At 40.0% G+C, this 27217-nt stretch overlaps 2 protein-coding genes across 5 annotated transcripts in view; one reads left to right on the plus strand and one right to left on the minus strand.

Moving 5' to 3' along the window:
• The window catches only part of qin (tudor domain-containing protein qin), a 268711-nt gene that overhangs the window by 166310 nt on the left and 75184 nt on the right, over nucleotides 1–27217 (minus strand). The gene's annotated exons all lie outside the window — the stretch shown is intronic.
• Nucleotides 1–27217, plus strand: part of LOC146003334 (uncharacterized) — a 59440-nt gene that overhangs the window by 584 nt on the left and 31639 nt on the right. The gene's annotated exons all lie outside the window — the stretch shown is intronic.

Below are 27217 nucleotides of genomic sequence, written 5' to 3' on the forward strand. Positions count from 1 at the left end.
GGTATCGAACTCGGGACCAATCGGCTAAACCCGACGATGAGGATGATATGAAGGAACGCTCATGAAAACCCATGCCTAGGCCGGGATACGAACCTGGGTCTAACTACTCCGCCACGGAGATCGGCTACCCTAAAAGTGGTATTCAAACCACTGTGCAATGGGGACAGAGCGACAGCGTTACCACTAAGCCATTAGAAGGAACGAAATATCATTTTGCGTGAGCTCATCTTCATTAGCGGACATTCTCAGAGCTCATTACTACCAAACAATTTTAGGGAAGGGATTCTAAATTCATCGAACACATGTTTTCATTGTATTCTTTGTCGTCGCCTTGTAATCAAGGGGTCTCGGGTTCGATACCCGGTGATTCGGATCCTACTTTAAACTGTAGGTCCAGTACAAATTAGCCTTACTGTGCATAAAGTGGATTTAAAACACCCATCAATCAATCAATCATTGTATTCTTACATTATCATTCTCATATTGCAGTTTGGAGCACAATGAACTGCTTGTAACAATTTTAGACACTCATAAAATCGCACTGCTGCAATAAGTTTGCAGAGAAACCTTCTTTGGAAAGTTTAGACCATAAAGAATATTGCAGGACCTGCATCAAGAATCCTAGTACAGATTTATGAAAGTATAAAAAGAACTTCCTTCTTTGACACTTCCAGCAATTTTGCAGTTTTCCGAAGCATTCAACGAAAATGCATATGCAATAGCTCTATATCTTTAAGGTTTTCAGAGGTATTATAATTTTCATATCGAACGAATGAAAGTGAAATAGTGATCAGGAGTACACTCTCTCATCTTATAGTTCTCTGAATGTTAGTGACAGTGGTTCTATATCAGCATGCACTGTTTTGTGGGCATGTGCAATGATCCAACATGTATATCGTGTCTGCAATGTATGCTATTAACTACCTACTGTAAAATTTCGTTTTTGTCTTTTTTTACATGTGCTTTTTCTCGAACAGCCTAAATACATAGGATGAAGACTCCGAATCCTAGTATCATTACAAGGGGGAGTGGATAACTTTTTATAAGCACAGCAAATATTGGGAAAACAGTGGCTGCTAAAGGCATCGTGCTTTAGTCTGTAGAATCTATGACTGGTACTGGGTTCGATTCCCGGGCTTGTAATTTCACGTATTTTCCGACAATATCCCTACATAAAGTGGGAATCAAGGGCTAACTGGATGCAACTTTGAGGGGTAGAGGCGGCTGGAGTGTGGTGTTATCACTTCGCCCCTACTAAGACCAAAATGTGTGAAGTCAGATCTTCCGTCCCTTCCCTCTCCTGTCTCTTCATGGCACGGTGCAAATCACAGGAGAGAGCTTTACGTTCTTCCCTTCCTTCCAGGGGCTGGCTAGCCCTCCAATAAAACAAGATTCAAGTTTTCAAGGTTAAACATTTCGTGATATGAATTATCCCGTTCTCTTATATTTCATATGCCGGAAGGGGTTAAAATATATCAGAAACCTAATTTGGAGTGTAAGGAGTAGCTTTCCCGTTAGCACCCAAATTGATTGATTTGGGTTATTTTACTTAGCTTTTCTGCTAATTTAGACTAATCGCGAAGATGAGATTGAGTGATGATATGATGAATTGATGAAGGGTTACAACATCCATGCTCAAGCCTGGATTCGAATCCATGACCCTTCAGCATCCAAATGGCAAACTCCTTTCCACGTAGTACACCTTGGATTCCATTTTGCAGACTAACGAGACACTTGCGCCTGACCCCAGGCCAGTTCCATCCTCTGTGCGACTCATGCTGTCATGTCCACAACAAATTCATCTCATCTCCCTTAAACCTCATGTTCGCGAATAGCCAAAAGTGACAGAAAAGGCAAGTAAAATTAATCAAGCAAAAACACGAACTTTGCCACATCCCACCCAGTTACCACATTTATCGTGGTGTTTATACTAATTCATAGTTTGAATACTAAACTGAACTGGTCGTAGCGTAATGAAATTAACTATGGTGTTCATTAGAAGTTCAGATGTTTGATCCGACAGATCCTAGACAATAGCAGATAAAATCGTAAAATAGATGCACAGAATTCAAGTTTCATTCCTGATGCCGATAATTCTCGGTATTCACAGCATTACCGGCGACTAGTATAATCCTGAAATATAAGTAGAATACACCAAAGTATGACGAATCTCCACCTTAATTGGAGAACAAACAAAATTTCGTGCTGCTCTTACCAACTGCACAAAGGAAGTCAGTTGTAGATGATCACTGGTTCAGAAACAAGCATGCAATTATATGAATATGCAAAAGACCATTTACATTAAAGTACAATAAATCTCTCACTTATTTCTGCACAAGATATTACTCTTCAAGAGGATGTCTCCCAAGGTGTAACCAAGAAAATTTGAACATTGATGAAGCTGAGATAAACACAATAAAAGTATTTATCACGAGTAGCCTGAGATGCCGATCAATTGTATTTAAATTACATTTCTGTGCACCCAAGATGGTGTATCTGCAGGTAGCTAAAGCTAGTACAAGCTAAGATGCAATTTCACGCTCTGACGATCAATTACATAAACAGCTTCCGATTCCGCATTCTATGATCCTTTTTATTATATTTTACACATTTTTATTACTCCCATCTCAAATATTATGCGATGTTGCATAATGTTTGATAGTAATAACTTTCGAACCTCTGAACCATCGAATAAAGATGCTTTCAGATGAGGCAACAATCAGCAAGCCTCTATCGCTGGCGAACTGTTGCCGTATTTGTATTCACTAGATTTAACGTAGGGTGTACACACGAAGCAATTGTGACCAGTTGGTCGCCTCGGTGGTCGAGCGTCCAACTCATCGTCGCGATGTCAAAAATGACAAATGTGACCCTAAATAAGGAAGCTATTCTATAACAGGCGAATATGAGAAACGGTTGTTCCAAGGTCTGACAGCATTCACGTGACGGCAAATTTTCGAGACATTAAATCAACTTCCTTTCGGCAACATTCTCAACTGCCTACACATGGCACACGAAAGTTAGTACTATTTGGGTTCTAACAGCTGATTGCTTTATAAGCTGCCACTTAATAAAAAAATCATACCCCGTCTATAACACGGTGTCTACAATTCATAAAAGCCAAAATTCCCTGACTTTTGAAGGTTTTCCCAGATCAAGAAACTAAATTTTCCAGACCAAATCATTAGGATCACTGGTGTACATGAACATAAGATTGATTAATTGATTGAGTTGGTGTTTTAAGTCCATTTTATGCACAGTATGGCTAATCGGGACTGGACCTACAGTTTAAAGTGGGATCCGAACCACTGTGTGCCTCCACCGGGCATCGAACTCGAGAACCTTTGATTACAAGGCAACGACGCTACCACTACGCTATCAGGGAGGCCATGAACACAAGACTCATGCAATTCTATTTAACCAAGTTTTAAAATATTCACATGTAAAGGAGGCTGTGAGCAAGCAAGGGTGTGAGCGTATATACTGTATGTAACACTTGAAATGTATTGACTAATGGTTAACCAATATTTTTTCCTGAAATTTCATAACCAATATAGTGCAATTAATACATTACTCCAGAAAACCAAGCAACCCCATAATTACTAGAGAGTGGTCCATGCCAGTAAGTACTTTTGGAAGGAGAGTTCAAAACATGATCTCTTTTCCTTGAGTAAATACACAATTTCTACTGAACTACCGTCAAAATATCACTATATCCACAGGTTTAAGATGTCTTGCTTTTGGGGCATTCCAGCGTTACGTGTCACACAAACTTTCAGGTTCCAAAAAATGAGATTGTATTAAAATATTCATAATGAACTGATTTCATAGAATTATGAAGTACTTTGTGGTGTCTGCTAACAAATTTTTAAAAAACTTACGTATGATGACGTAGCCTGAATGCATGTGCGTTACGTGTGTGTAGCCATTTGTCTGTGAAGCATATTGGATGCAGTTGCTAGTAACATTTCTTGGTAAAATGTTCAAATTATTTGCATTCTCAAATATCTAAACCCTAACGCAATTAAAAACATTAAAAAAATTCCATATTGTCATTTTCTTTTTTAGATGGAGTAGGACCACTTTTTGTGGAATGCCCTCTTTCCTATTTTTGTTTCAAAAACCTACTTTTACTGCACTACTAAAAAAGGCTGATTCTTTTTTCCAGAAAAGTAAATTCCTTGATATTTCCAGGTTTTCCACACATATCCCGTAATACCAGCCTTAAAAACGAACGAATAGAGGGTCAGCACAAAAATAATTTCCTCCGAATGAGTGACTGCTCATGTAAAACGGTATGAGCATCGATCACCATCTCAATACGCATCACAATAAAATTAATGAGTCTGCATAGAAACGAGACAGCGGGGGTGGAAGCTGTGGGAACCGGAGGCTTTCCCAAGCACGTGAAACACGTCAAGCACAAAACTTGTGTAACGGAGGGTACGGTCGAGTGCGCCTCAGACGACGTCACTCTTACGCACAAACTGGGTTATTTCCTTCGCTCGGGAACAAGTTTATTAACTACACTGCACCTGCGCGAAGGAAGGCCTTTAACATGCTGGATCTAAGCGAAGGCAGCCACTTTGCGTTCCGAGATCGTTACAATAAAATGAAAGGAAAAGTGGCCAATGATGAAACACACTGGCAAAGCAGCTGAAAAACTTGAAGCTCGTTTTCATGCCTCATAAACCGCGTTACACAAAATTCGATTCCGCATACCGTATGGAAATGTGTTGCAAAAGAATGTTCGCAGCAGTAATGAGCAAGAAAACGTTTTGTGTATCATTTGTAATAAAATTACAATATGAATGCATAATGAAATATAGGGTGTGGCAATGAATCGAGGATTATAAATCCTCAACATTTAAGACAAAATAATACGTAGCACACATAATTACGACAAAATTAACTACTTCTTTCACTGAAGAAGAAATACCAAAAAGAAAATAAAATCCTTGCATTAATTTGATTAATTTGAAAATAACATTACTAAGATGGCCTCCATTTCGTTCCACCAAATCTCTCAGTCTTTTGGATAGGTTACACCACATTGAGCAGCATGGCCACAGAAATTTGAGCCACCTCCCCCGGTGCGTGGGAAATAAATAAACTATTCTTAAAGTTCTATTATTATGGATCACTTCCTATGCGGACGCGGCCGAACGCATTGAAAGACTCGCACAGAATTACGGAAACAAGTCCGACTGATGCTTTTCTTAAAAGGCACAGAACGAGAATCAGGGCACTGCTTCCTCCAAAGGCTGCTGAAGAGAGATCGGGAAGAGGAAAGTCGAACAGCATCCCATGACAAATGAAAGCAGCGATAACGGAGATCACTAATCGAACGGGTCATCTTGTTCTTGAGAAGAGCGTAAAAAGAAATAAATACTAGGAGAAAATCATGAGAAGGAAATAACTCTTACGTGCATCGCGAAAGTAACGAGCGCTCAACGCAAATTGGAGAGTTCGAACAGTAGACTGCAGTCAGGCACAAAATTCTGTGCAAACTAACTACATGCTTGATGTTTCTTATTTTAGATATTGAATTTTTCTGCTCTGAATTACAACTAATTATAATGTGCCGTATTTTAAATTTACTTTTTAATAAAAACATCACTGGCACCGACTCCAAATCAATTGTAGGGTATGATTATAGTCTAAACATTTATTTCCCCGTGAGAAAGTTGGGAGGGGAGGATTTGATTATTGATTTAGTTTATTTAACATCGCATCTTCTAATTGTAGATAATCGCGACGATTTGGATGAATGACATGATGAAATTCATGAACACACTCAAAGAACACCAATGACTAGAAACCGGGACCATTGGCGTCGTACTGTGCTGTGCTAACCACCCCACCACGGAGGTTGGCAGGAAAGGCCGAAACCTGATTCCGAACAAAACTATAAGTTTGACGAGAGATTTTCCACGAAGGCGCCATGTTTCCCATGTAGCCTATTTAATGTTTCCTCACTTTGGCATCTTCCACATTACATGAATATCCTGTAGTAAAATCTTATCTGGAAAGTGTATACTTCTTGCATTTTGTTGGAAAGATTTTAGAGCAGTGAGATGCATGTAGAAGTTAAGGCTCTCATTAGACATGCGTTGCATTCGCCATGGTGACGAGGCCGAAACAAATGAAAACACGCTTACAACTTATGAATGGACAAGACCAGGAAGGAAGGAGCCAGCATCCTCTTAAGTTTCAAAGATCACAGATTGAGGTAGGAAGTAAAAAAGGAAGGAGTGCAAACGCACTTCCCGACAGAAGCCCTGTGATTTGGACGAGGACGCATCCGTCGATACCTGCTCCTCTCCTCATTGGTATTCTCACCACGCGACGCTTAACGTTTCCCCGAGTGCCCGGCTCGCAGGTCCCCTTCGTTACAGCCACACGTTTCCTACGCAACAGACGTCGTAAAATTCCAGCTGTCAGGTCGGCTGGGTTTTCCAGTTCCACCGCCGGACGACCGGTCAAAGCTATACGCGCTGGAACCAGCTCGCAACAACACTTGCATCACATTACATTCTGTGCTGGGCATTCTAACCTGGTTTCCCACATTCGAAGGAACTGGGACAAAATGCCCGCGTCATCGATACCCAATGCACCGAAAATGAACAAAATACTATAAGCGCATTATTATCACAGCTGCATTTGCATGGACGCGGGACAATAGTGCACGGATACATTTCTATTCTAAGAGCTGCTATTCCCACCAATGTCAACGAAATATCGCCGACACAACCTAAATTGTTTCATAGTTTATACAAAGCCAATTTTATTTATCATCCATGTTCTTATACCTTTCGTTTGCAGTAAGCATCAATCCGATATGCAAAAATTGCTAAGCGACTCTGAATGTAAAAAAAAAAAAAAAAAGATAAATTGGATAGCGGATTGGATTGGATAATGGAAGATTGAGTATAGACACTTTCACACGCGTACAATCAGATGAAAATTATTCCTGTTATAGAAACGTTACAACATACCTTAAGATTCCTACAATTGATATTCATTTTTATAGACAAGTCAGGTAATGGTAGAAATCAAGAAGCAATAAAAGAGTTTTCTCTCAGGACGGGTGTAATGCTTAGGAATTGCAGCCCTTAACGGCAAGTTTTTCCTCCCTGCACAACTCAACAGTTCACTGGTTGAGACTTAGCCATTTACAGCAGCCGCCAACAGTCCTAGTTTCACATAACTTCAAAATAAATTCATCATTAGTGGAGAAATAAACATAAGGAACGAAAGGAAACAATTTTAAAAATTCACGTGGAGATAAATGTTCGTAATTCGGTGTCATTATAAATAGCGAAATCCCTTTGGATGGCTACAAAAAAATTACAAATCAGGTCAAACAAGAACAGACACTCCTACCAACTATCCTACAGATCTACTGGTCAGAAACTGATAGAAAAGCATATAACTTTTTGAGTGACTTATCTGCACACATTGCACTCATACCAGCCATGAACAACTAACAACATGAAGGACGTAGTTCTTGATATTCCTGAGAATGCGGCAATCAAATTTTAACTAACTACAACAATTGAATGTCCAAACCGGACCTCTTATCAGAGACTTTTCACGTGAAATGAACATCTATGACGCTTGAACATTTTGCAACATCCATTGCAGATGCGTATTAGGGCATAGTTCATGGAAATTTCATGGTTCAAATTCCCTTATGTCCAGAAAATCTTAGAACACGCCGTTCTGTTGCATGGCCTGTTCAAACACCCATAACCTCAACCCAAGTGAATGCATCAAGAGCGCGCCTTATGGGAGACTCCAAATTGTCGGCCGTTGAAATACGTCATTTCTTAAAGAAAAAGATAAATAGAAGACGCTGCGTCACAGGATAGCAAATAACAGTAAATGAGCTATAAGAAAATACTGGATAATGTAATTTCAGAATGTAAAAAACAAACAAAAAAACACCAATATAAATGCAAATAGTGCGATCAAAAAAGATTATATGCTAGCTCTGAAGAAAGGGTTTACAAGGACGTAAATAGTGAGAAACGTTTGGTCTAATGTTATTCCGAAATATTACACGTGTTCATTTACAATAAGCACACTTTAAATTACAAATTGCACGGACGTTACATAGGATGAAGAATCGCGGTTGTCCTGTTGGAAGAACGTCTGACTACTACGTGGGAGACTACGTTCGATTCCCAGGGTACGGGATTGATGAGAATTTTCATGACCCTGCAGAAACCGGCTTTGAGGCTCATCCAGCCTTTAAGTCAATGGGTACCTGGGGAGAGACCTGGAGGGTAAATGTGGAAGGGGTCAGGTATTGCTCGCATCCACTATATGAAGGTAAGAATGCGAATGGTACTTCCTCCACACCCCCTAATAGCTTTACCGTTTTATATTTAGGGTGTCTTTTGACCCACTTGCCTGCTCCTTAACGCCTATCGACGTTGAATAAATTATGGTCAATAGAAAGGAAATGTCAAAGAGAAAGGAAGATTATCAGTATGCACAAGTCTCCTCACCTTCCACTTGAACCATGCAGGATTCTTTGGAAAATAAAGCGAGAAAGCGTCAGTCTTCCGAGAGGCCGAAGCCCCCCGCACCGATGGGTGGAGCGCCGGAAGGCAAAAACCTTGATCGCCTCCGACAGCAGCTGCTAACGAAAGCTCTCGTCCGATTCACTCCCGCGTGTTCTTCCGCAGAACGAGCAGAGAAAGTGATTCTGCCGTCGTGTGTCCAACGTCTGTTGTTGCTCCAGAGGCTATGTAATTCAAAGCAACCTAACTAACTCTGTAGCAAGTTCTACAATGTGAAACCAAATCTCGTGGGCTTAGTTTTGGAACACACCGAAGTAGCCAAAGAGGCAGAGCACTGCCAAAAGCAGAGCTAAGAGGTCTCACCTTTCACGTCTCCTACATCCACCCATGCTCATTCAAAAATGCGGCAAAAATTCAGAATACTAATCAGGGTCCTTGAGGTATTTTATGATTCATTTACTCCTACTGTGTACCAATCTCTTTTCTCATCATCCAGCGCTGCCTCTCTCCTCTGTTCCTTTAAGGCGAAGAGTGAGTTTCGCACCAGGTGTGAATTTATTTCAATATCGTCGAAATAGGTCATGCTACTGGAAGAAAAAAAACCTTGTTTCAGAATCCCATGTATTCCTCAAGGAGAATCAACTTCAGCTTCAAATTACGGCTAATCAAATGGAAGTCTCGAACTATACCCACTGCAAACAAAATCTTCAACCTGTCCTCTTTCAGGTCAAGTGCTTTTCTACGCCATCGTATGTTTGATATTCCCAAGAGAACAAGTAAAATAATACCCGCGACGTGTAATATTAGGATTTCTCCCCCTCTTACAACCATCAAGTGCACAGACCTATAATTCTTCAGTTCGTCGCTGGGAAAAGTCGGTCTGGGAGGGGCGGTGTAAGGTCTTTCCATAACCTCGTGTGCTGGATGGACATTGAAACTGTTTCTCGTGGCCTTTACAGTACATTTGAAGGCGTCCTTCAATAGATACCAATCCCTTAACATATGGCATGCCTAGTTCATTTTCGTGAACACTAATGTCTACATTAAAGTTAATTCCACATTATACGAATTTACCAGTGGGTTACGGCAAAGGAAACCTATACCAGCAGCCACGGAATAAGGCGGTAGGACAAGGGTGTGCTCTTTCTCACACACGATGCGAAGCCATGGAGGGTGCCTTGTTGTTCCCTCCGAAGGAAAATAGATCGTAGTCGTCCCCGATCTTTCCGGCAAATGCTGACGCACTTTTGCATCACGTGGATTACAAACACGGACTGCAAAACGAGAACATAAACGTCATAAAGCTAGGAATAAATCCATTTGCGAGTCAGTACGCCGGGACAGATGTGGGTAATAGCGCAATTTCTGTTGGCCGTCTAATTTCCTGTCCCCCGGAGTAGAACTAAGCTTCATTTACAAGTAGTTTTGTTAGTGAGCTCTAGTGCCGTCATAAGATATTCCAGCTTACGAAATTAAACCTTCACAAATCGAATATGATATACTTATCACTCACATAGTAGGTGTGTGAAATGACACGACTGTACAAAAATTTACGAGATAGCCGTTAAATAGCCATCCTCCTCCTATGGGATATCGTTTACAATAATAAATGAAAAGAAAAAACGTTTAGCAGAATACTCCACCCCAATTTACATCCATTGTAGACGCACCTAGATAAAATGGCGTACTCATGGTGTTGAGTTATACCACATTGGTCCACTTCTCCCACAACACGCGAACAAAAATATGATAGTAGGACTGATTACTAAGTCAAAGAAAGAGCATCCCCGTTAGTGTTGCCCACGAGACGAGACTTTGGCCTGTCTCGTCTCGTGGAGTCTCGTGGAAATGCTGTCTCGTCTAGAAAATATTCGTTTGTCTTATGACACATGGTCAATCTCGTCTCGTCTCGAATTTTTAAAAGCCTGTCCCGTCTCGTCCCGTGGGCAACACTAATCCCCGTCTTACAAAATTCCTGAGCAGGTTAGTACATTCAAATACAAAATCCCAGTCTTACAGAAGCATTTCTTTAAGAACACTTGAAGCCACTATTGTTTTCCGAAAGGGTGAACAGCACGCCTATTTCCACGGCTAAATGACGACATCGCTTACACAAAGAGCGATTGTATTCTAATCATCCTCATTTCACGCAAGCGCGATATAATCCACTGATAGAAGTCGGAATACGCATTCCAAGTCTGCCTCGAGATGCAGTAACAAGGAGGAGCAGGAACTGCCTTTGGAACGTGCATACCTTGGAATCATCGATGCAAGCCAAACATAATTATATATACACAACATTCATGTCAAGATGCACATGGAGTTTCCGTACGTCGCATTCATATTTCGTTTTTTACTTCGTGTGGCTTTTCTTTATCTTTACGCTTAATCGCGACGATGAGCATGATTAGAATTAAACTGATGAACACGCAAAAATGGTCAGCTATGGCCGGTCCATGACTCAAACCGGAGACCTTCGGTGGCGAGATCTTGAGTCGACCACTCGACAAACTCAGTCTCGACCCTTACAATCATGTGTGTCGCCAAATTTGAAACGCGTCAGTTGTAATGATACAAGATTATTGTAATTATCACGAGGCACGTTTGTAGTATACCAATATCGATTTCAAATGTTCATGAGGGGAAACCAAATATAAACATTTAGTTCTGGGCTAGTACTAAAGAGAAATATATCATCCTGAATGAACTTCATTTGAATTTCCTTAGAATTACAATGCTAATCACACATATTTCATAAAACATACGTTTACTTTACCTACATTTCCATGAACATGCCAGCAGTATATAAATACCAGTAATTCTTCCTTACCTAGAAAGAAAAAAACATGTATATTAGCAGCGCAATTGGTGGAGATAGTCATGACTACAATGCACTCTATTCCGAAAATAATTTCAAGTCATTATACGAATATATAGAAGCAAAAATAGAAAACTTATTTAGCATTTTTTAAAAATTGTATGATCCACTGACGTCAAAACAGAGCAGCAGTATTCATGCAAGAAAAAAAACAATATATGGGAAATGGGATTCCAGTATCTCCGTATGCAGCTAATACGGACGCGCGATCGGCCATACAACACACACACAGCATTGTAATAGTTCTTTCTTCCATTACCGAAGGTCATAAATTCAGTTTCCTAGAAATGGATTAACCACGGCTTCATGATAAATGTTTCTGTAATTGCGTGGCAATGTAAATAATCACTCAACAATGAAGGAGCATCCAACAATTAACTATTACCACACTTACAAGTGAGGAAACGACTACGAAACTGTTTCACTCTTTATTACACCAGAAAAAAGTTTATACCACCTCAATATAAATCCATAACTAATATATTAATGGATCAAACAAAATTGAACTATCATTTATTTCAATTGGGACCCGTGCTGCTGGGTTCACATTGGTCAGAAAGTCAGCTCCTTTCAGCTTCTCATGAGTGTAATATCCTTTCAAAAATAAGCATAACCTTTTAAATGACATTTTCAATCTATGATCGCATCCAATTATCTCCGGTTGCTCGAAAATATCAGTGTCCTCGCACACGTTTTCCACTCCACTTCACAGTGTCCATGGATTTCCGATAACATCAGAAACACTTTTGAAATATTCCAGTTCGTGACACTCCAACTAACGCTAATCAAGTCGTGAAGCATTTACCTTCCCTCGTGCAAGTGCAATTTCACGGTCAAAGAGCGCGGGCCGACAGGGTACTTAGTAGATGCGGCCAATTCGTACTTGCTCGGGTCTTCCACACTTTGCCCTGCCCTTCTCCTACTAGAGAATGATGCGACGAGTGACTTGCGTCACTGGAGAAGCAAAACCTGATAAATTATTACAACAACGTCTCTAGACGACAATCCGCCCGTCAGTTCGGTGGTCGAGTGGTATGCCTTCCATCTCGCCACCGAACTTCCCGGGTTCGAGACACTGCATGGACATGGGTGTTTCTTTTGAGTGACCATTCATCACCCCCACTCATTCTCATCATCGCGGTTACCCTAGTGACATAATACCGACGGTAAATAATAGAAACAACAATTCATTCGGAATCCACAGGATAGCGAGTTTCCCAAAATCAAAAAAGAATTGGACAAGAAACCAGGGTTGTTAAAGGTTCAGGAATTGTAAATAAATTCAATTCCGGTCCGGGAGAGAAAATCAGCAAGCGGAAATGGGTTCTGGACTGTAAAGACCCTTTTTATCTTTAAAGTTTTCAATTCGGTCCCGGAACCCTTTACTGGATCATTTTAAATGAGGTTTAAGGTCGGTATTGAAATGAAACAATACGCAACTTGGACCGAATTTATAAAATTTACGACAAAAAAATATTCCGGTCCTGTTACGAAGCTGAATAGAACCCATCAGAATTTATGGATTTTGGACCTTTAACAATCCTGCAAGAAACTCATGCAGCACAATGACAAGCATGAAATGTTGTCTTTCTTGTGGACAAACTATACTTCAGGTTGATATACAGAGTATTACCAGTAGTTACAGTAGAAATTGCATACTAAATACTTTGGAACACAATTTTTCGGGTTGTGTTTGGTAGAAGTTAGGATATTACTAAATTTTACTGTAATTATGTATTATTTATGCTATAATTATGATCTTTTTAATAAAAATAATTCTTTGTTCGCCATTAGTCACTTATATACAGTATTAACTAGAAGCTCACCCTGATGGCCCTATCCAATAGTCAATTTGTGTTCAGTTTCCTTTCTCGTTAATACTTTAACTTGTGAAGTGAATATTCTAAAAAAAATGGTTAAGTTGAACTCCAAGTGTGGTCTCGAAAGCTTGAAAAGTTAGGGAATTTTGTTTTAACAAAACTGTAGACACCATGACTACACATACAACAAAACTGTGAACCCAGCAGTACCTACTCATGTCCCGCTTAAGACTAAGTGAGCTGTCAGAGGTGCTTTCTCCCAAGTTGCAGTGTGACGAGTCTGTTGGCACCGAGAGTGCGAATGCAGTAATCGTCTCTTGAAGTGTTTATGGAAATTATTTTAGATGAAACTACGAAAACAATTGTGTGGGAAACATGTCTTAGTCATGGAACAAAAATTGAGACAATGACGAGGTGCCTCAACACAACAAATCACTGGTAAAAATCTCAGTAGAACCACCAAAGGAAGTAGTTTAACCTACAACCAAAAGTGTGGAGTATTCTGGAATGACATGAACATCAATTTCATCTGTCATGCTTAAAATATTAGTTTGCTTGGAAGCACAAGAAATCGATGGAGAAGAAAATTGGGAGTGCTGTTGTAGGAATTAGGAACCCACGGGAAAAACATTTCCTGACTTTCCAGGGAACACGATTTTGCGGTGTTGCAACATACTAATTAAGTTTAAGTCAATAACCTGGTTTGAAAAGGGGTAGGGAGGTATTGAATTAGTTGTGAAGCATATCCAGTTGATAACACTGTGCAGAAATCGGCTTCTCAAACATGCTGATAGCACCTAACTTAACCCTCCTCACCAACTTACATGCATTATTTTCAGTTAGAATTCTTATAAAGCCCATGTTGTTAGGTTTGGAGCTCAGGTTTATAGCTGTTAGCAACTGATTTTCGCGACGTGTTAGCAGCTGGATGAGCCCCGCAACTGACCCCACATTTTTATTTCCATTTCCAAATCTTGGCACGTCCTAAAAATACAACTTCATTCCGGGTCTTTTCCAGGTTTTTCAGTGGGGGAAAGAAAGAGTAACAGTATGTTGTTATGCGTATGTAGAATGATAGTTCTACAATGTATAAACAAGATTCCATTAAGGTATATACAGGGTGGACCATAAGTCACGAAGGGGTTTCAACAGAGCATATCATTGGCATATAATAGTGGTATTTATTGATCCTGTTATTATGTACATTACATAAATATCCATCCACCATTACAGACTTCGAACCTAAGAGCTCTTGCCACAACATACATCATTACACGTGTCCATTTCTCCGTGGATGTTCTCCTTGAGCTGCAGGATTGTCTGTGGTTTGCTAATACACACCCGTTCATTGAGGTATCCCCACAGAAAAAAGTCTGCTGCTGATAAATCTGGTGAAAATGGTTCGGAGGGTGCTGAATGATGGTCAAAAAAATTTACCGTATGTCTATTTTCTAAACAAAGAAATTAGATATTCCCATGATTAACATGGCTATTATGGTGAATTATGACCCACCCAGTAAAAAGCAGATATTTTAGAGCCCAGTTGCCACGGCTATGATGATTCCAGCACCTACACGAAACATGAGTCTAAATAAAATGTAGCAACAACATGAATGGATAAACATACAGTGCACAAACTTTTAACCTAATTTAACCCGTCATTTACACTAGCCAACGTACCGATCTCGTTGCGACAGATAGGCAACTAAGCAAGCTGTCATTTAAAGTACACGGGGATGGGCGTTTCGCACGGACACGCGACAGTTTCTCCTCCGTCACGCTCCAAGCAGCTGCGAGGGACTCACGCAAGCAATGAACTTGCACCACATCAGGGGAAAAGAGTCCATCCTATTCGCTGCAAGCCAGGACACGCGCCACATCTTAACATTTGAACTCTGTTCACAAAACAGGGACCTGGAATCCTCCTCATTACAAAACGGAGAGGCTATAGATGCAACCTTGACATGAATTCTCTGTCGGTACAAATTAACAACGGAGAATTACACTACGCCCGAGGCAAACAAGAACAACATTAAGTAATTACTTTCTTGAATGTATTTTAAGTGCACAAGTGACAGCTCTAAAGATTGTTTAACAGATTTAACAGTTGAGGGTTCAAAATGTACGACTAGAAACCAAGAAGCCAATTCTAAAATAAAAGAAAAACATAGCTAACAACGTGGACACTTATTTCAATTTATCATTTTTAGCGTAGTTTTCTTGCCTCATTGCGCTAATCGTAGCGATGAATGATGATTAAATTAAACTCATTAAAGAAACTCACGTCGGGACTGTATATGGGAGATGGTGAGTTCGTCTCAAAACGTGCAGACAATTATTCAAGTTGAAAATTCTTTGCATTTGATTAGAAGTCTTTAAGAGGAACTGCCACGATGAGGATGAATGGTGATTGTGTGGAAAGATGGATGAACACAACGGAACACTCATGTAGGCCCGGGCTATCATCATCATGAGGAATTAGCTACATTTCAAATCTATTTCTTCTCCATTTTGTAGCCAGTGAAGACCCCTTTGCAGCATGGTTGGCCCGGGTGGGACCAGCCCAGTTTTCCCCACGCGGGTTTTTTCAGAAAACTCACCTTGAAACACACACCAAAAAACCCAGTCAAATGTGGGTTTTTCCAGAAAATGTTGTAAATTATTGTTTTAAATAATTGTGAGGTTCTAGAATTGTCAACAAGTTTGAGAAAACTTGTAAAATAAAGGCTTAGCCAAGCTTAATACTCAAAATAATTAATGTTGTACAAGTCACAGTGGATTTTTTCAGGATATTTTTCTCAAATCATGCTAGAAATAGACTTTTAACAGAAATAATACGAACATATATCCAAGAACAAAAAATGAAAAGTCTGAAATATTTAGATTGAACGAACAAAGCTTATAATTTTGAAAAGTGACAGCACTTTAGATATGTCACTTCTGTATGTGGGCAAGCCACATATTCACATGTGATGATCAACTTTTACAATAAATTTGTCTATGTATAAAGCATTACAAAAGAGAATTGAGAACATTTTATTGAAATGTCGTGAAAGTAGAATAAAGTTAACTGTAGTATAATTAAACCAAACACTTTTCAAATGATTAATTTCATTCCTCAAAATTTAGTACGTGTGCAAATGTTATGTTCTCTTTCCAATGCCTTGCACTGAGACAGTGAACCTTCCCTCCCTCCAGTTCAGTGCATTGATTGAACGTACTCGGTTCCTTGCCCATGTAGGATAAATGTTATTTGTGGTTAGGAGCACTATACCCAAGAAGTCGAGCACACTCACAATTTACCACCATTTATTTTCTTCTTAAAAATAGGGGGTGTGGGGTACTCAAGTAAATACACAATGCATACGTATACTTTCATATTTTGACCATTTTGGCATTTTCAAACCTTTTTAGACTACAATTTCAAGCTTTGTGCATAAAACTGTCATGGGCATTGTGACATTATTTGCACTGTAAATTGACAATAAAATTATCGAAACATAATGGACGATTTAGGAGGTGGATGCGCAAAGAAAGGGAAGTCATCTATTTAGTGACCGTGGTAACATGTTTCTGCAGCTAGAAAACTTGACAGACTGTAGTGGTATTAGAGTCCAGCGCAGATAATTCTGCCGTGCAATGCGCGACAGAACTAAAGAAGCAGTGTTGCTAATGGAGCAGATAGAAAAATCGCTGCGGTGCGCCGATGCACAGCTGTTACGTACAACAATAAAATTAGAGAATTCAGGTCTATCTAACGTTGAGTTTTAAACGTCATGCATTATACCAGGACTAGGATTAATATGTACTAACAAGTGACTATGTATGTAGCTACATACATATGGACTAAAAATTCGCAAAATATGAACTAACACATAAGTAAAATTACCAAAAATGCTGCAAAGAAGACTTCTTCATACGATTCCTTATTTGAGTGATTTCAAACAAAATAAAAAAATATATATATTATTTTTCATTGCATTAATGCACTGGTGGCGTTCTAACTTTTCACTCCCAAAACCCGTATACACTGGTATGGAACTGCAACGGCAGATAATAACATGCCAACGTGTTAAACCGCTACAATTGCACCATAACACTCCTCCTGAAGCAGTATTATTATTTCCTCTCTGATATCGGCGACAGTCGGTTGCCTTTGTTGTACATTTACAAAGGATGCCGGCTTCCACAACAATAACAAGTACATATACTGCCACTAGACGATAAGCTGCGCGGATTTTTCTTTTGTTATGAACCAGGGCCGGCGCTAGTCATTTTGCCTCCCTGGGAGGTGGCGGCAGATGCCGCTCTATTTCGACCCCCCCCCCCCCGGTCATTACGCAGCAACGGAAAATTGAAAATCAATATATTCCTAACTAAAACATCAAAATATAAAATAAATAATGAGACTTCTTATGCTATTTCAATACTATTCAGCGCAAAAGAATATCTCGCTCGATCACAGTTTTCAATAGGCTTATTTTTTTCTTCTCTTCAAATTTTGCCGCTCTGGGCGATGGGACGGTTATCCCTCCCCTTCCGCCGGCCCTGCTATGAACTTGGTCACCCATCAAAGCATGGCAATTTTAACACAGAAAACAATATGTATCGCATTAAGCAGCAAAAATGACAGCCTCCTCTATGCAATTTCTACAAGAACACGTGCCGGAGCCAGAGTTGAAATGATGTTGGACATAATTTATTTATTTTGAATAATTCCAAAATTATGAAATATGAACAATTTGTTGCTGCTGTTCGCTGCTCTCTTGCCAAAATGCTTTATTGGGATGCTAACACCATGACTGGCTTCCTCCTTCATGAACTCGTGCACGTTGCTTAGAATTTCCCGAGCTTGGCTATGCAAGGTTTTTGATTTCAACTTCGACAGAACTGGAGGCATTATGGAATTTAACGTTCATTAGCAAACACACACTTTTACATACACACACGCAATACACGCACACAACGTCAAACCGGTCAAATACTTAGTATAAAATAAAAATATGGTGCTTCCAATCCAACAAAACTCACCGCCACTTTACCTGCCTTTTCCCCTTCCGTGACAGAAATAGTGCTTCATTATTACAGTTGGCAACACTAGTTACTAGCTAGCCAATGAACATGCACTGCATAAAAGAAGCAAGCACTACGCCGTGCTATATTGCCACATTAGCGTCTCTACCGAACGGTGGGAACCGCGAGCTGGAGCGCTATTCAATTGTTTTCAATGATGTTTGCGCGAGTGTGTCCAGGAATGGAATGACAATGTGGCAACAATAGCGAAGGTTTTCGAGCAGGGTAGAACACGTGATGCTAAGAGAGAGGGAGACGAAACGAAAATTCGTTTCTACGCAACGGCAAATTTACGTGTGTGGCACTCTACATGTGAGTGAAATTGAACAATGTCGTTTCAAGATAGTGAATCAAAAACAGATTTTCTTCATGTTGCATGCACGCTCTATACGATGCTCTCTTTTCCCCCAAAATTGTCTACAATGCATTTTCGGAGTATAAGGAACTAAACTCAGTCATTGTAGATGATTCGTCGGTCCGCAATTTTGCAGTAAAACTTTCAAAAATTATATTTCATAATTTAGGAGAGGAGTGGTGGTAAAATCGCAAACATGCATTTTGCCATAAATGTAAAGCTTTCAGTTGCAATTTTTAGTGTTACGAAATTGAGGATTGGTGCCATATTGTATTTGAGAAAAAAGTGTCACCATGTTTAAAGATAGTGGACGACTCACTGATTCAACATGCCTTGCGAGAGCTTTAAGTTATGCAAATATTTGAGATTAGATTTTCGTAGATTAAGAAAACAAACTCTCAGCTACGTTAGGACATTACTTGTGCTTGAAATTTTTAATAAAAACTCTGTAAGATAGTGTAGCAAAATTTAGAGTTTTTTTAGCCGAAATTCATGTCGCAACTAGATACAACCAGGCAGGCACGTATCCAGAGGGGGGCTTAGGGGGCTCGAGCCCCCCCGAAAGTTTTAGGTTTACACTAGATAAAATGAGTTTTTTTTGTTTCTTGTGGTGTGAAATAAAATAATATGACAATAATTTAAGGAAAGAAATAATTATCGAGGCAAGACGGAGAATGTTTCGTAACCCTGTTATTGATAATAGCACGTATCCAAGATGGGGCACAGGGGGCTCGACCCTCTCCCCAGGAAATAATGTGAAAATAATGTAAGGAGAAAGATAATTATCGAGGCAAGACGGAGCATGTTTTATACCCCTGTTATTATTAATAGCACGTAGCCAAGGTGGGGATGAGGTGGCTCGAGCCCCCCCCACCTCAGGAAATTTTTAAATTTACACTAGATAAAATTAGATTTTTGGCGTCTTGAATAATGTGAAGATAATAAATTTATAAATCTGAGAGAAATAATTATCGAGACAAGACGGAGTGTTCTATAACCCTATTATTGTCAATAGCACGTATCCAAGGTGGGAATCAGGAGGCTTGAGCCCCCCCTTCAGGATTTTTTTCTGTTTAGATAAAATTAGGATTTTGGCTTCTTGAATAATGTCATGATAATTTGGGAGAAATAATTATCGAGACAAGATGGAGAATGTTCTATAACCCTGTTATTGTTAATAGCACGTATCCAAGGTGGGGTTGATGTGGGTCGAGCCCCCCCCCCCAGGATTTTTTTTATTTTACACTAGATAAAATTAGGTTTTTGGCTTTTTGAATAATGTGACGATGATTTAAGGAGATAGACAAGTATCGAGGCAAGACGGAGAATGTTCTATAACCCTGTTGTTGGTAATATTGCACGTACACTTTTCTTGCACTTTCGGTGTTGTCTCAGCGCACTTGAGCACTATGTAGAGACTTGTCAGTATTTGGAAGCTGCACAACAAAAGTAGCGCCACACGTAGGGCGATTCGTTGTAATTTCTAATCTCTGGAAGGCGGGAGAGGGTACGTTCTTGAATGAGAGAAGGAGTCAATTACTGGCGATATTAACGAATCCTTTTATCTGCGGAACGTTCTACAATATAATGAGGATATAAATACGCCGATTCAATTTTTCGATTGATCTGTACAAAGAATCGGTTAATGAGATTTCAGAGGTAAGTGTGACAATTCATACAGTCGATTGGTGATCAGATCAGTCAGCGTCCTCTGGTTGCTTTATAAGATACTATAGTGATTCGAAAATTAAGACATTGACGACAGCAGAACTTCCGAGGCCTCAGAGTAGTGCTAGCTCGGTTCGAGGGCCGAAGAGATCAAGGCCTCTCTCTCTTCTCTCTCTCTCTCTCTAAAGTGAATATTTCATCAGTACCGGATATTAAAACAGAAATATACTGCATAGATCAACTGAAAATCAAAGTTTTGAGTGATGACTTAGTTTTGCCAGAACTAAATTTCGTATAAGCAGTCTGAGAATTTCATGATATAAAAAAATACTTTTGTTTAAGCCTACTGGGTTCGAAACACATTCAAACACTTAACTCCCATAAAGAGACAGCCGAAAATTTTATGAATGTCGAGAAGAGAAAGCAAGAAGATGTTGAATATGTAGATATTTTAGGCGGAAATTGCAGGCTCTACCAGGACCCAAATCAGGGCTCTACCAACTGAGCCACCTAGTCATCCTTGACTTCAACCGATTTTTCGTTAAAATGTCTACATAGTACATGTCCTGTGTATATCAAATCGTAAGGTGTTGCCTGTATAGTGAACAAGCACAGAAAATATAGGAGAGAGAAGAAAACTGAGGAGCATTATCACCGGTTGAGGATAATTTTTTTCTGTGGTCAACAAGAGCTACTACTCCAAGGTGACAATGACAGTGGCCTAATAAGGGAGATTTTACACCGTGTCGCCTGAAGATTAGGTTTGTGCGGCCTTTTGTGTCGCTACGGTGTGAAACGTTGATGCTGATTGGCCCATTCCAATCGACATATATCGCGTGTCCCTTCGGTCTGAAACCTTCCTAAGTCTTGAAAATCCAAGTCACAAGGATGGAAAATTAGGGCCTTGTTAAGGTTAGGTGTGAAGGCAGGCAGACGATAAAAACTTCTGGTGAGTTCATTTTAAAAAAAATTGTCCGAGATAAAGAGAGGCGTGCCCAGGATTTTCGGAAGGGAGAGGGGTTACGCATACTATTTTTGGTAGTCAGTCCTGATTTTGCCATTTTTTTCCTGTCTTTGACGTTCCTCTTTTTTATATATATATATATATATATATATATATATATATATATATATATATATATATATATATATATATATATATATATATAAAGGAATACTGGGTCAAATGGGGTTATTACCTCACCAACCCTCCCTTGGGCACGTCACTGGAGATAAATGAGTAAGCATTTGATCATACTGGGAGACGAAACATTAGATGTGTTGGGAACGGAAGGGTTTTCATTATGCATTACTTGTTTCGTGATCCACCTGTCTTCGAGAAGACTTCCTTTGTTTCGTGCCGATATATAACAAGACAGCGGAAGCTGTGACAGGCATTTTTGAACACTTGTGAGTGCTAAGGCCTGAATCTGAACAATTTGGTGGGTTTCGGCTTTTATAAGAGCTGAAAAAATGTGAGCACAAGACACGTTAGTGGTGTTCAGGCTCGAATCAGAGAGAAATATTCGAGAGCTGTCTGCGTCCAGTTCGCAACCCACAATTTGAATCTCGCGTTGTCGAATGGATTGTCCATCCCGTGCATGTGTAACAGCTTCGTAAAAACACTCGAAGATACCATAGAAGTTTTTATACCTGATGAGAAGAAATGGACAAACACACATACTGAGATGGTTCCGGCACACATTATTAATGCATGGAAACAGAAGAGTCGAGTGGTAAAAAATGTTCAGATTTCACGTTCTGATTAAAATGATAGCCTTACAGTGGCAACGATTTAAGGGATAGTTGCTCCCCATTTTTTATTTTTCTGCTTCAAAATTATGGCCTCTTAATGTTAAGCCTTGGCTACAAAGAGAAAGTAAACTTTCCTTGCAACGCCCTCCGCAACCCCCCCCCCCCCCCCCCCGTTTTGGAACCCAATTGCCACCACTGATCTTAAACATACAATTGTGAGGTTCTTACTATACCCCTTAAAAAAAATGGTGTTGAGCCCCCCCCCCCGAAAGGAATTCCTGGATACGTGCCTGCAACCAGGGAATGATTTTATTTTGCATTTGTTGAAAGCAATTTAAGATGGTGGATGAAAAGTTGATTTTTCATATTCTGAGGTAGCTCCAAATTCTGATGCCACTTTCAAATATCTCCTAAACTACATTTTTGGACATTACGGAGACTTAAATATTTTAGGGCATTTCTTAACCTTTTACGGCATTTCTTAAGCTATGGCTTGACAAATAATTTTCTTTACAATATAGTGCATATGTAGTTTGGGATCCAAATGGGGACTACTAATATTTTGTCCATAGGATTTGTTAGTTTCATAGCAACCAGATATTTTGGAGGATGGATACGGTAATCCATTTGGACGAAATCAGTCAAGACAATTAAATATGTCAGCCTTATAATTTTGGCATGGTTAATACACGGAGGAGACATTTAAACTTGAAACATCCACAAAAATAGGAAAAAACAACTGTGAAGAAACTGTATTGAAGCAAAATTTGAAAGTATGTGTGCAGCTACCGTACGTTGTACTAGGGACGTTCAATATATAAGTTTCCCTGTGCTATAAAATATTGTATAAAGCAATGCCATTAAAAAGAAACACATGGTTGACAAGCGCCATCCTTCGTCTACAAGGAACAATAATCGATTCGTTATCAGACGTGAAGGCGCATGAGTTAAGGGCGAAAAGTAAATGCTTGTTCGGAAAACGCGGGCTCGCGTGATAAGGAGTTCAGAAGCATGGATGCTAACGGCATTCTGCTTATGGACTTTTTGCAACGAGGAAGAACAATTAATGCTGACTGTTAATGTCAAACATTGGATAAACTGAAAAACGCAATTCGACATAAGCGACCAGGTCTCCTGTCAGCTGGTGTCATTCTTCTTGACGATAACGCTCGCCCCACTCAGCAGTGCAAACACAACACAAAATTGAAGAATTGGGGTGGGAACGGCTGCCCCACTCTGCATACAGCCCCGATTTAGCGCCGAGTGATTTCCATCGTTTTCCGTTGTTAAAGTCTGAATTGCAAGGTTACCGTTTCGAAACAGATGAAGAAGTGAAGCGGAATGTGAGAATGGTGCTCAATAGCCAGAGCCCTGATTTTCTTGCAAAGGGTATGGACAAATTGGTGCAACGGTGGGACAAATGCCTGAATCTCTATGGGGATTATGTGGAGAATTGAGGAAGGATCCTCCTACACATGTATGAATAGCTTTCTAATGTATCTTAAAAATATTTTTTTCTTACAGCATACGGAAACTTATATATTGAACGACCCACGTATAGTCGGTAAAGGTAAAGTTTCCCGTGCATATAGCACCGTGCCGTGAAGGCACATTCAGAGCATATGGGGGTAGGGCCCCCAACATATTCTTGATCTCGGCCATTTTGGAGGTGATGTGATCACAACCAAACTCTGGCTGCCTTTACCCCCCAGGACCAATTAATTTGAGGCTGGGTGAGTTCCAGGGCTGATTTATGCAGGAACAAGACCGGAGAAATTCCGACCTTAGATCACCCACCCCAAGATTCGAACTAGTGTTGCCCACGAGACGAGACTTTGGCCTGTCTCGTCTCGTAGAAATGCTGTCTCGTCTCGAAAATATTCGTTTGTGTTATGACACATGGTCAATCTCGTCTCGCCTCGAATTTTTAAAAGCCTGTCCCGTCTCGTCCCGTGGCCAACACTAATTCGAACCCGAGTCTTCTGCATGGCAGTCAGACAGCATCTCTACTCTTTTCTTTACATTTGCAATAAAGGTAGTGCCACTAAGCAGTAGTATTCCCCTTTTCCTCTGTATTCTCATTAGGACAAACATCCATGTCCGAACCAGGATTCGAACCCGGGACCCCTTGCATTGCAGCGTGCTGTGCTAATCGCTCTGCCACGGAGGTTGACTAAATCCACCACAGCTATCAACTATTAGTATAGTATTGCAATGCTCAACCCTGAGAACTGATCATAGATACCTGTTACGCCATCCAGCAAGAGTAGAATCAAACTGTTGGCCAAATTTTTCAGAACATAGTATTTTAGATAATTTAATTATTTGTCCCGCACTGTGGCTGTGCGGTCATGCTTTGGGCTCCGGCTATGGGATGTGTGCTTGTCTCCTTGGGAAAATGTAACAGCTTTCTCCTGAGATTTCGGCCTGTGTATGAGACTGGTGAACACTCACCATCATGATTAAAGTGGGGAGCTACGAATGAGTAGCGTAACCCGGTCATGAAAAACCTACAACGATGACTGGGGGTTCGTGGTGCTGACCTCACGACCAACTCCTTAACTGGTTGGATGATCTCCCACCTCAGAGTAGGATCAGGTGGGAGTGCAGTGGGCAGGGGTTATGTATGTTTTTAGTTTAATCATTTCAAAGGTGTGAAACCTTGATTGTCAATTCTTAACTATGTTAACAGAAAATATTAAATAGCTTTTGATTGAGTGAACTAAAACAATACAAATTGAATGTTCCAATATATTACTATCAGGGGAAAATGTATTTCATTTCTATTTATATATATATTCATATATATTTATAAACATAACCTGAAAACCCAGTTTTGCCCAGGTTTTATCGGGTTTTATCTGGAAAAATCCGGAAAAAAAACCGGGCAAAATGCCAACCCTGCTTTGCAGAGGAGGCCGGGATGTAGCCCCTTCCCAACTCATGTTCTGATCGAATTATACAGGCAATAGATAAATATAGGACAGACTGTATACAGCTCAAATTTACGTACATGAGGTTTCATTTTTTATTTACAAAACGATTGATTGATTGATTTAGTTTATTTTACTTCGCGTTTTGTGCCTCTTGCCTAATTTGCGAAGATGGGGATGAGTGATGGAATGATGAAATTGATGAATGGACATTCACAAACAACCAAGCCCGAGCGGGATTCGAACTCGGGACCCTTGGCGTCACTATTTAAAAAACGACTACAAGGGTGCAACACTGATCAAATGAGCTTCACAACACCATTTTTTGTAATTTTAAAGATGGCGCATCCTTCATAAACTTGTACCAGAGAAGAGCACTGGTTTCTTGCCCTTTGGAAGCCTAAAACTTACAGAAATTCTCTGGCAACTTAAAATTCAACATCTCTATGCATGCTCACTATGCCAGCAAGTTTACTAATAGAGTAAGTTCGACAATGGCCTGAAATGGGTGAAAGACCTTCCCAGTAGCTGACTGCACGTGCACCACAAAGATGTTTCTTCTTGTATACAAGACTTAAAAATACATGTGGCTTAGCTAACCATGCTAGTAGAACCACCCGCCTCGCAATGAAGAATACCATGAGGTCCAGGAACCGTCATCTCTTGTTATATCACTACCCGAGGATGTTACGTGCTCTACAAAATCTCACACGAGTGTTAAAAAAATCCTCGTTTTCGTTCCTGAATTTGCAGAGCACAACAAAAAAAATCGTTACTCTATGACTACAAGGAATGTAAAGAAACTTTCACATTTAAAACCTTAAGAACATATGCAAAAAACCGAGTGACAAACCAGTTCCAGAAAAGAACCACAAGAGCAACTTTCATCTTCGCAATACATTTAGACACGTTATGTTGAGACATTAGTAAGCTTTTAAAAAAGTTCACATGGACCTTATGATATCACTGGATTTGAGTTGCTCGAAACTTGACGGTGTTACAAAATTATACCAGCACAGTTTCCAATTTTGTGATCACACGAGCCAGAGTCAATTTAAAACCGTAATTATTTTTTAAATTATTTTTATGTAGGAATGATCTGCATGTAGGGCTGTACAAGTCTGCTGCATTTTAGCACACAAGGCGACGACGCTACCACTGCGCCATCGCGGAGGCCCGTATATCTCGAGAAGAATATTTGGGATACATGTACAATCACTTACCAGTAAATGCGAAGGTCTTGTCACCCATCTACCTGCGAACCGAGTCCATTGTCGAACTCCTTAATGGTGTGGTAAAAATTCATAGAGATGTTCAATTTTCATTTGCCGGAGAATTTATATAAGTTTAGGGCTTCGAGAGGGAAATAACCCACTGCTCTTCTCTGCTGAAAGTGTCTGTTGCCTGAATTTAAATAAGCATCCCAAGGAACAGTGTTAACTTGGATTCAAATTGGGATACGCAACCCACAATGCTACACGCATTTTCTACGATCACCCTTACAATTCTTTAATTCTGTTTATTTTGCATGTAAAATCAAACAGTGCAGTGCAAGCCCAACACAAAACACGGAAGAAAAACATTATCCTGCTGGAAAGCTGTGAAAACGGTAGCCGATGAGTGTTCTGGATGAAAGATCCGTTTTGATAGGCAGATTCGGTGCTAAAATATGGTATGATTTTTTTGTTAATGGTATCTTGAGCGGATTAGCTTGTTTCATTTAATAAATGTTCTTCATTGTGTTAATCACGGCGGGGCAAAGAACACGCAGTATGACAAAAATCACCTTCGTTAAGTTACAATCCCAGCACTCGCTTCGACTGGTTGATGTTAACTGCGGGAAACCTGAGAAAAGCCGCTCAGGATTTGAACTTACGATCTCCTGAATAACTCTTAGGGTCGACCACAGAGGGTGTTTAATTCGCACAGAAATATATTTTTAAAAAGAAAAGTCCAGCAAAAGTTTTCTGCACACTGAAGAAAGCAAGTTAGTGTGTTCCGAGCCAATTAGTTCCAGCACAACATGAATGTTCCCGGCTTGCTTCCTGAAACAAGTAATTGCTTTCCTTTCTTCCTTTGTTGGTGGTCACCGTGGGGAACTTCCGACATCATACGTTTTCCTCAAACTGCATTTTCACATTATTAATTTTAATATTTCAACACCCGAGAATTCTGCGTTTCTCCTGCATGATTACTCTCCTAAC

Source organism: Lepisma saccharinum, chromosome 20, assembly GCF_977018435.1.
Source record: "Lepisma saccharinum chromosome 20, izLepSacc3.1, whole genome shotgun sequence".
NCBI lineage: Eukaryota > Metazoa > Arthropoda > Insecta > Zygentoma > Lepismatidae > Lepisma > Lepisma saccharinum.